Source organism: Hypanus sabinus, chromosome X1, assembly GCF_030144855.1.
Source record: "Hypanus sabinus isolate sHypSab1 chromosome X1, sHypSab1.hap1, whole genome shotgun sequence".
Classification (NCBI taxonomy): Eukaryota; Metazoa; Chordata; class Chondrichthyes; order Myliobatiformes; family Dasyatidae; genus Hypanus; species Hypanus sabinus.
In genome coordinates this window covers 62,975,623-62,984,769 of record NC_082738.1, presented here as the reverse complement: position 1 = coordinate 62,984,769, position 9,147 = coordinate 62,975,623, and positions in this window count along the sequence as shown.

Genomic DNA, 9,147 nt, shown 5'->3' with positions numbered 1-9,147 from the left:
GTAAAAAACTTAGCCCTAGCATCTCCTCTGTACCTCCTTACAAGCAGCTTAAAACTGTGCCTTCTTGTGCTAGCTATTCCAGCCCTGGGAAAAGCCTCTGACTATCCATATGATCAATGCCACTCATCATCTTATACACCTCTATCAGGTCACCTCTCATCCTCCGTTGCTTCAGGGAAATAAGGCTGAGTTCACTCAACCTATTCTCGTAAGGCATGCTCCCCAATCCAGGAAACACCCTTGTAAATCTCCTCTGCACCCTTTCTATGTCTTCCACATCCTTCCTGTAGTGAGGCGACCAGAACTGAGCACAGTACTCCAAGTGGGGTCTGATCAGGGTCCTATATAGCTGTAACATTACCTCTGGGCTTCCTGTGATTAATATTGAATTTTATTAATGGATTGATCTACTTGACCTGGAACAGGAGTGTGTGGGCCATGGCAGTCAAAGCTCAAACTGGGCATGTCACCTGATGGTACCTGATGATGATGATGACTCCAAGTGGGGTCTGACTAGGGTCTTATATAGCTGCAACATTACTTGTGGGTTCTTAAACTAAATCCCATGATTGAAGAAGGCCAATAAACTGTATGCCATCTTAACCACAGAGTCAACCTGCATAACAGCTTTGAGTGTCCTATGGACTCGGACCCTAAGATCCCTCTGATCCTCCACACTGCCAAGAGACTTACCATTAATACTATATTCTGCCATCACATTTGACCTACCAAAATGAACCATCTCACACTTATCTGGGTTGAACTCCATCTGCCACTTGTCAGCCCAGTTTTGCATCCTATCAATGTCACGCTGTAACTTCTGACAGCCCTTCACACTATCCACAACATCTCCAACCTTTGTGTTCCTTTGTCTTACCCTTCCTAAAGTCCAGAATCAGCTCTTTCATCTTACCAATGTGGAGTGCCGGGCTGTTGCTGTGACACCACTCCACTAGTTGGGATATCTCACTCCTGTACACCCTCTCATCTCCATCTGAGATTCTACCAACAATGATTGTATTATCGGTAAATTTATAGATGGTATTTGAGCTATACCTAGCCACACAGTCATGTGTATAGAGAGAGTAGAGCAGTGGGCTAAGCACACACCCCTGAGGTGCACCGGTGTTGATTGTCAGCAAGGAGGATATGTTATAACCAATCCGCACAGATTGTGGTCTTCCGGTTAGGAAGTCGAGGATCCAATTGCAGAGGGAGGTACCGAGGCACAGGTTCTGTAACTTCTCAATCAGGACTGTGGGAATGATGGTATTAAATGCTGAGCTATAGTCGATGAACAGCATCCTGACGAAGGTGTTTGTGTTGTCCAGGTGGTCTAAAGCCGTATGGCGAGCCATTGAGATCATGTCTGCTGTCGACCTATTGTGGCAATAGGCAAATTTCAGTGGGTCCAGGTCATTGCTGAGGCAGGAATTCAGTCCAGTCATGAGCAACCACTGAAAGCATTTTATCACTGTCAATGTGAGTGCTACCAGGTGATAGTCATTAAGGTAGCCCACATTATTTTTCTTAGGCACTGGTATAATTCTTGCCTTTTTGAAGCAAGTGGGAACTTCTGCCCATAACAGTGAGAGGTTGAAAATGTCCTTGAATACTCCTGCTAGTTGGTTGGCACAGGTTTTCAGAGCCTGACCAGGTACTCCGTCAGGACCTTCTGCCTTGTAAAGGTTCACTCTTTTTAAAGACAGTCTTTAAAAACATCGGCCTCTGAGACAGAGATCACAGGGTCATCAGGGCCATCAGGGATCTTCACAGCTGTAGTTGTGTTCTCCCTTTCAAAGCGTGCATAGAAGGCGTTGAGTTCATTTGGTGGTGAAACATCACTGCCATTCATGCTATTGGGTTTTGCTTTGTAGGAAGTAATGTATTGCAATCCCTGCCAGAGTTGTCGTGCATCCAATGTTGCCTCCAACAATTCGAAATTGTCCCTTCACCTTTGAAATAGGCCTCTGCAAATCATACTTGGTTTTCTGGTACAGGCCTGGGTTGCCAAACTTGAATGCCGCAGATCTAGCCTTCAGCAGATGATGTACCTCTTGGTTTATCCACGGCTTTTTGTTTGGGAATGTACAGTAAGTCTTTGTGGACACACATTCATCCACACAGCTTTTAATGAAATCAGTAACAACTGCAGCATACTCATCCAGGTCCGAAGATGAATCCCTGAATACAGTCCAGACCACTGATTCAAAGCAGTCCTGTAGGTGCTCCTGTGCTTCCCTTGTCCAAACCTTCTTGGTCCTCACTGCTGGTGCTGCAGTCTTCAGTCTCTGCCTATACTCAGGGAGTAGGAGTACAGCCAGGTGATCAGACTTCCCGAAGTGAGGGCATGGAATAGCACGATAGGCATTCTTAATGGTGGTGTAGCAATGGTCCAATGTGTTGTTTCCTCTGGTATGGCAAGTGATCTGTTGATGGTAGTTGCTTAGTGATTTTTTTCAAACTGTCTTGGTTAAAATCACCTAAAACGATGGTGAAGGCATTAGGGTGCGCTGTTTCATGCATGTTGATCCCATTACTCAGATCATCTAAAGCTTGTTTGACATTGGCCTGAGGTGGAACGCAAACTGCTACCAAAATTACCACATGGTAGATTAAAAGGACGGCACTTAACTGCTAGATATTCCAGATCTGGTGAGCAGAATTGGGACAACACTGATATATTTGTGCACCAAGAAGAGTTGATCATGAGGCATTCTCCTCCACCTCTGCTTTTGAGAGACTCTATATCGATCTGTCCTGATGGTGTATAGTAAACCCGTCTATCTGGAGCACTGCATCCGGTATGGAAGGGGTTAACCAGGATTACATGAAACAAAGGACACACACAGTCCTAATAACCCTCTGATTCAGCACCCTGGCTCTGAGATCATCGATTTTATGCACCAGAGACTGTATTTGCCAGCAAGATAGTCAGTATAGGGAGTCTAAAACCCCGTTTTCTTAAAGGCACTTGTAATCCTGATCTACACCTGCACTTCCTCCAAAGTGTCCTCCATGGGCACTTCCAACCACAATCGGTATTGTTTCCGTTGGTTTTAAGCAGCAATAGTTCATTTAAATGCATTAAGACATCTTTGTTGACTAAATTGACCTTGGAAGCAGTTGTGCTTTTTAGCTGTATCAGGCTGAAACGAGAATATTTAATCGTATCCATTGAGAGTACTGCTGCTACTCGAGTCACGCCTAGGCGCTCCAGAAGTACTTATTTGTGGGATCTCACTAAAACATATTGAATATTGAAAGGCCTAGATAGAGTAGATGTGGAGAGGATGCTTCCTATAGTGGGGAGTGTAGGACCAGAGGCAGCAGACTCAGAATAGGACATTCCTTTAAAACAGATGAGGAGGAATTTCTTTAGCCAGAGGATGATGATTCTGTGGAATTCATTACCACAGACAGCTGTGGAAGCCAAGAAGATCAGCAATTTCTGAGATACTCAAACCACCCCTCCTAGCACCGAGCTGTCACACTCAAAGTCACTGTCACTTAGATCAGATTTCTTCCCCATTCTGACATTTTGCCTGAACAACAACAACTGAACACCTTGACCATGTCTGCATGGTTTTATGCACTGAGTTTCTGCCATGTGATTGGCTGATGAGACTTTTGCATTACTGAGCAAGCGTACAGGTGTCCTAAATAAAGCGGCCAACGAGTAAATGCGAACAGGCTTTTTCCCCTGAGGTTGGGTGAGACTAAAACCAGAGGTTGTAGATTTAGGGTGAAAGGTGAAATGTTTAATAGGAACCTGAGAGGGAAATTCTTCACTCAAAGGTTGGTGTGAGTGTGGAATGAGCTGCCAGCAGAAATGGTAGATATGGATTTGATTACAATATTTCTGAGAAATTTGGTTAAGTACATGGATGGAAGGGATATAGAGGGCTATGGTCCAGGTGCAGGTTGATGGAACTAGGCAGAATAAAAGTTTGGCATGGACTAGAAGAACCTGGTTCTCTGCTCTATGACTCTAAATTACTCTAAGTTACAATAAATAAATAAATAGTGCGAAAGAGGAATAATGAGGAAGCATTGATGGACGGTTCAGAATTCTGATGGTGCAGGGGTAGAAATGTTGAGTGTGTGTTTCCAGGCTCCTGTATCTCCTTTGGAAGATGCTGTCAATAGTTGGGAGGCTTGTGCTGGTGATGAAATAGGAAGGAGCTGAGGAAGGCCAATACTTGGACAACTGAAATGGGATGGGAATGTCAGAACAGTTAGTGGAGAGGTTGTTGAAACAGATGTTGCTAAGGCCTTGAACAACATCAGGAAGCAAAAGATTAAGCATGGTGGGAATAAAGTTCTGTGTTGTATACATTTCAATGCAAGAAGTATTGTAGGAAAGGCAGGTGAAATCAGGGCATGGATCAACACCTGGAATTATGATACTGTAGCCATTAGTGAGACTTGGTTGCAGGAGGGGCAGGACTGGTAGCTCAGTATTCAGGGGTTCCATTGTTTTAGATGTGATAAAGTGGGAGGGATTAAAGGAGGAGGGAAAATGTCACGGCAGTGTTCAGTGAGGACAGACTGGAGAACTCATCTAGTAAGGCTTTATGAGTGAAACTAAGGAATGAGAAAGGTATGACCATATTAATAGGACCATATTACAGACCATCCAACAGTCCATGAGATTTAGAGGAACAAATTTGTAGACCAATCACAGGCTGTTGCAAGAAACATAAGGTTGTGATAGTAAGTGTTTTTAATTTTCCACATATTGACTGGGACTCCCATTCTATAAAAGGACCAGATGGGATAGAGTTTGTCAAATGTGTTCAGGGAAGTTTCCTTCATCAGAAGGTAGAAGACCCGATGAGAGAACGTGCAATACTTGATCTCCTATTAGGGAATGAGACAGGGCAGGTGACAGGAGTTTGTGCAGGGTAACGCTTTGCATCTAGTGATCATAATGCCATTAGTTTCAATGTAATTTGGAAAAGGGTAGGTCTGGTCCTCAGTGTAAGATTCTATATTGGAGAAGGGCCAATTTTGATGGTATCAGAAAGGAACTGGCATGTGTAGATTGTGACTGTTTACTGGCAAAGGTGTACTTGGTGAATGGGAGGCCTTCAAAAGTGAAATTTTGTGAGTAGAAAGCTTGTATGGGCCTGGCAGAACAAAAGGTAAGGATAACAGGTTTATTGAACCTTGGTTTCTGAGAGATAGCTCTGCCCTAGCAGAGGTATTTAAATAATCCTGAAGGTACCTGAAGATTGGAGAATAACTAAGCATAAACCAGGAAACCAGGAGCCTGACATCAGTAGTAGGAAAGTTATTGGAAGGTATTCTAAAGGACTGGGTAGATAGGTATTTGGATAGACATGGAATGATTAAAGTAACATAACTCACTGACATCTTCAACATCTCCCTGAGCAGCGCCATCATTCCAATGAGCTTCAAGGCTTCAAAGCTTCAAGTTTCCAACGCCATCGTCCCCGTGCTGAAGAAGTCTTCAGAGTCCTGCCTCAACGACTACCGTCCTGTTACACTCACATCCATCATCATGAAGTGTTTCGAGAGGCTCGTCATGAGGCATATCAAGACCCTGCTGCCCCCCTCATTGGACCCCCTTCAGTTTGCATACCATCCCAACCGCTTAACAGACGACGCCATTGCCATCACCCTCCACCTGGCCCTAACCCACCTGGACAAAAAAGACACGGACGTTCGAATGCTGTTCGTAGACTTCAGTTCAGCATCCAACACAATCATCTCTCAGAAACTGATTGGAAAGCTGAGCCTACTGGACCTGAACACCTCCCTCTGCGACTGGATCCTAGACTTCCTGACTGGGAGACCTCAGTCAGTCCAGATTAGGAGCAGCATCTCCAACACCATCACACTGAGCACGGGGGCCCCCCAGGGCTGTGTGCTCAGTCCACTGCTGTTCACTCTGCTGACCCACGACTGTGCTGCAACACACAGCTCGAACCACATCATCAAGTTTACCGATGACACGACAGTGGTGGGTCTCATCAACAAGAACGACGAGTCAGCTTACAGAGAGGAGGTGCAGTGGGTAACGGACTGGTGCAAAGCCAACTACCTGTCTCTGAATGTGAACAAAACAAAAGAGATGGTTGTTGACTTCAGGAGGGCACGGAGTGACCACTCCCCGCTGAACATCGATGGCTCCTCAGTAGAGATCATTAAGAGCGCCAAATTTCTTGTGGTTCACCTGGCAGAGAATCTCACCTGGTCCCTCAACACCAGCTCCATAGCAAAGAAAGCTCAGCAGCATCTTTACTTTCTGCGAAGTCTGAGGAAAGTCCATCTCCCACCCCCCATCCTCATCACATTCTACAGGGGTTGTATTGAGAGTATCCTGAGCAGCTGCATCACTGCCTGGTTCGGAAATTGCACCATCTTGGATCACAAGACCCTGCAGTGGATAGTGAGGTCAGCTGAGAAGATCATCGGGGTCTCTCTTCCCGCCATTACAGGCATTTACACTACACGCTGCATCCGCAAAGCAAACAGCATTATGAAGGATCCCATGCACCCCTCATACAAACTCTTCTCCTTCCTGCCATTGGGGAAAAGGCACCGAAGCATTCGGGCTCTCACAACTAGACTGTAACGGTTTCTTCCCTCGAGCCACCAGACTCCTCAATATCCAGAGCCTGGACTGACACCAACTTACTGGCCTCTATTGTGCCTATTGTCTTGTTTATTATTTATCGTAATGCCTGCACTGTTTTGTGCACTTTATGCAGTCCTGGGTAGATCTGTAGTCTAGTGTAGTTTTTTTTTCTGTGTTGTTTTTACATAGTTCAGTGTAGTTTTTGTACTGTTTCATGTAGTACCATGGTCCTGAAAAACGTTGTCTCATTCTTACTATGTACTGTAAAAGCAGTTATGGTCGAAATGAGAATAAAAGTGACTTGACTTGACTTGACTTGATTAGGAATAGTGAGTATGGGTTTGTGTGTGGTAGGTCATATCTAACCAATCTGAAAGAGATTTTCCAAGGACGTTACCAGTAAAGTTGGTGAAGGCAAGACAGTGGATGGACTTTAGCAAGGCCTTTGACAAGGTCCCGTGTGGGAGGTTGATCAAGAAGGTTCAGTCACTCGGCATTCAAGCTGTGGTAGTGATGGACTATCAATAACTCTAGGAGACTGGAAGTGAACGATAGGCTTTTATTAACAGCGAAAACAGAGCATGACCACATTGAAGACTGTGGGAGGAGTAGTGCCCCATCACCTTTATACAGGGGTCTGTGGGAGGAGCCACAGGAGCAGTCAGCAGAGGGGCGTGTCCAGACAGGTATATGTAGTTTACCACAGGTAGTAAGTTGGATTGGACATTGGCATTGTGGGAGAAGCCAGAGAGTGGTCGTAGAGGGTCGCCTCTTTGACTGGAGACCTGTGACTAGTGGAGTGCCACAGGGATTGATGCTAGGTCCAAAAATTGTGGATGACACCAAAACTGGGGGTGCAGTGGACAGGTGGAAGACTATCAAAGCTTGCAGCAGGATCAGGACTGGCTGGAAAAATGGGCTGAAAAATGCAGATAGAATTTAATGCACCTTGGGAGAACTAACCAGGGTATGTCTTATACAGTAAACAGTAGGGCACGGAGGAGAGTGTAGAACAAAGGGATCCGGGAATACTGGTCCATAATTCAATGAAAGTGGCGTCACAGGTAAATAGGGTCATAAAGAAAGATCTTGGCCCTCATAAATCAAAGTATTAAGTACAGGAATTGGGATGTTATGTTGAAATTAAGTAAGAAACTGGTGAGACCAAATTTGGGGTATTGTGTGCAGTTCTGGTCACCTGCTTACAGGAAATATGTCTGTAAGATTGAAACAATACAGAGGAAATTTACAATTAAGTTGCTGGGATAGGAGGGCCTGAGTTATAAGGAAAAATTGAATAGGTTAGAACTTTGTTCCCTAGAACCTAGAAGATTGAGTGGAGATTTGATAGAGGTATTCAAAATTACAAAGCGGTAAATGCAAGCAGGCTTTTTCCACTGAGGTTGGGTCAACTAGAGGTCATGGGTTAAGGGTGAGAAGTGAAATGTTTAAGGGGAACAAGAGGGGGAACCTCTTCTCTCAGAGGGTGATAAGAGGATGGAACGAGCTGCCAGCAGAAGTGATGGATGCAGGTTTGATTTCGATCTTTAAGAGAAGTTTGGATAGGTACATGGATGGGAGGGGTCTGGGTGCAGGTCGATGAAACTAGGCAGTTTCTGTGCTGTGGCTTTCTATGACTCTAAATATAATGACCCTATGCTCAGTGGTCTAACTGACGAAGGCCCATGTGTCAAAAGCCTCTTTCACCCTCCTGTCTACCTGTGATGCAGCTTTCAGCAAACTACGTTCTTGTACTCTTATCTATATTGAATGACCAATCACGTATTTTAAGACTATGATTGCTTATTCTGTATAAGTTAAAGTATTAAAATGCATTGATTATTACACAGTGAGACAGCACATTCACCTGAATCATTTGGATTCTCTGACTCACTACACAAAGTCTAATAGCATCATGCAAAAATATAAAGAATAACTGTGGAATGAGAAAATGGGGAATTGTGAGGAATCTGACCATAAGTCCCTTCAAAGATTGTGAGGAATCTGACCATAAGTCCCTTCAAAGATTGTGAGGACTACTGAGAGGATTATTGGGGTCTGCCTTCTTCCTATCCAAGCTATTTACCAAGAGCGCTGTATACACAGAGCCCTGAGCATTGTCAATGATCCCTCCAATCTGTCCAGCAATCTCTTTGACCCCTATCATGAGGCTGGAGGTACCATAGCATTAGGGCAAGAATTGTTAGGACAGGAAACAGGCCCTGAGACTACTGAACTCCCTGACATCACCCAGGTTTCACCACATATGAAACACTAGTAGCACTACACTGTTCACTTTTTAACTTGTGATGTAAGTGCACCTTATTATTTGTTAATTTATTTGTGGTAATATTATTTCATTTGTTATGTGTGGGTCCTACTTACTGTGTTGACACCTTAGTCAACAGAAACATTGTTTTGTTTCGCAGTGTAGGTGTACACATTTGAAATGGCAATAAATGAAGTTGAATTTGAACTTTGAAAAGGGCAGAGAATATGTTCTGGCTTCTGCCCCCTTCCTTTCCAGTCTTGCAAAAAGG